This window comes from Borostomias antarcticus, assembly GCF_949987555.1.
Source record: "Borostomias antarcticus genome assembly, chromosome: 12".
NCBI classification, from domain to species: Eukaryota; Metazoa; Chordata; class Actinopteri; order Stomiiformes; family Stomiidae; genus Borostomias; species Borostomias antarcticus.
Genome location: NC_140245.1, coordinates 11,491,982 through 11,494,481, shown reverse-complemented (window position 1 = coordinate 11,494,481; position 2,500 = coordinate 11,491,982).

The following is a 2,500-nucleotide window of genomic DNA, read 5'->3' as shown; positions in this document are numbered from 1 at the left end:
TTTCCACACAAAAATGTAAATAAGAAGATGAACAATAAATTAATAATATATATATTAAATAAATAACAATTACTTCACATTCTTGTATGATTATTTGGGGGGGATATCCATAGATTATGTTTGCATAGTTTGTTATATAAATTGTGATTCCATATAATTTGCAGGCTCAGGCAAAACTCCATTATTTTATCCTTAATATGATACTTCATGATGACGTGTTTCTCCTCATTTCCCGCCTCACCAGTTCCAGCAGGAGAATTAATAAAATCATTACAAATATTTCACCTATTTTTTGTAGATTTGGTAGAACACAGGTCTTAATATTCATGGCCTCTACACCGTCCTCAAGCCTCTGTGTAAGTAGCATGCCATTTCACTATGAGCTGTTAGCCTATATCAGCTAGGACCAGGAGTTCAAATCGTCTTTTTAACGTTTCAATTATTCGTCCTTTTTCAATCAAAAATACCTTCGTTTCGCACTCGTCTATTACACGTTTAGCCGTGATAATAGGTTGGAATCATAATACTGTTCAAACTGTAATCTTCACCACAGATTTAAATGAGATGTTATTTTGTGGCGCTGACCTGGAAATTAAGGTGATATAGTCTTCAATGTAAAAGAATTCAACAGTCTCAAGAGAATCTAGACCATTTGATAACTTTACAATAATGAATCTACCTACAGGTTGCAAAAATACTGACTTTTCAGATGACTTATTGAAATGTAGACGAAACACGATTAGCATAAACGAAATCTATTGTAAAATGCCACGGTGTTTAATTTCAGTTAAATTGTTCTCCATAAAACTAAAACTAAAACAAACGAACAAAAAAAACAGTAGCCAACTAACTTTCGTTTGATAAACTGAAAGATATTTTATTTATTTCTTTTTTTTTACAAACAGTTCATTACAACAGCTAGATGAATGTAGTCTATTATGTTGCCGATCCTCTAAATCCTCTATCATTATTTGAACCAATTCAATTTCAGTAGCCTCGCACATGGCTTCCTTAAAAAAACGTACTTTATTAGTCAGCAATTTATTTGTTTGAAATCAACAGATTTCAAAATAACGTTTTCATAAAAAAGAGTAAAACAAGTGTGGGCTATTTGGAATAAGCCACAACGGATGGATGCAACCAGACATGTTTAGGCTACATGTACCTTTTCTAAAGCCTCTCATAAAAAAATCATTTTCGTTTCGTCCAGGAAATAATGACTATACCAAATTTTTTTTTTTTTTAAAGGACAACTTGTACTTCAATTCAGAGAAGCTAAAGGGATGCTAAATGCTAAACGGCTCATTTGAGGTTTTTGTTTTTAACTGTGTGTGAGACAGCAGATGTGTATTCTTCAGTATGGAGGCCCTGGACACACTAGGCCTATTTACTGGAATTTATTGAAAATCATTGTTGATGAGCAAATATGTGGAGAAATCATGTTATTTACATGCATAATATTTAAAATGTATAGTTTATAGCCATGAAACAATGCAAGAATATCAAAGCATCCTCTATGTCTGCAGTTAGCTACCCAAACAGGAGATCCTTGGAGACAGACACGTACTGATGGTTTGGTATGTAGGCACAGCTCTCTCATGAGTATATGTGTATATGTATGGCTTCTCGTGTATGTAGGCCTATGTGTGTGTGTTTGTGTGTGTGTGTGTGTGTGTGTGTGTGTGTGTGTGTGTGTGTGTGTGTGTGTGTGCGTGCGTGCGCGTGCGTGCGTGCGTGCGTGGGTGGGTGTGTGTGTGTGTGTGTGTGTGTGGGTGTGTGCGTGGGTGTGTGGGTGTGTGTGTGCTCATATGCGTCTGCGCTTGTCTGTGTATCTGAATACATGCAAATGGGGCTCAGCTCATCCTGGCACCATGCCAAGTATCTATAGTAACCATCTTCCTCTATGTCCCTTTCTGCTCTCCTTCCTTCCATCCTTCCTCCATCCTTCCATCCTTCCTCCATCCTTCCTCCATCCTTCCATCCTTCCTCCATCCTTCCATCCTTCCATCCTTCCTCCATCCTTCCATCCATCCATCCTTCCATCCATCCATCCTTCCATCCTTCCTCCATCCTTCCTTCCATCCTTCCTCCATCCTTCCTCCATCCTTCCATCCGTCCATCCTTCCTCCATCCTTCTATCCTTCCTTCCATCCTTGCATCCTTCCTCCATCCTTCCGTCCTTCAATCCTTCCATCCTTCCATCCTTGCATCTTTCCTCCATCCTTCCATCCATCCTTCCATCCATCCTTCCATCCATCCTTCCATCCTTCCTCCATCCTTCCATCCTTCCATCCTTCCATCCTTCCTTCCTTCTATCCTTCCTCCATCCTTCCATCCTTCCTCCATCTGTGTGTAGCATCATTGCATCCTTCCTCCATCCTTCCGTCCTTCCATCCTTCCTTCCATCCTTCCTTCCTTCCTTCCTTCCTTCCATCCTTCCTTCCATCCTTCCTCCATCCTTCCACCCTTCCTCCATCCTTCCATCCTTCCTCCATCCTTC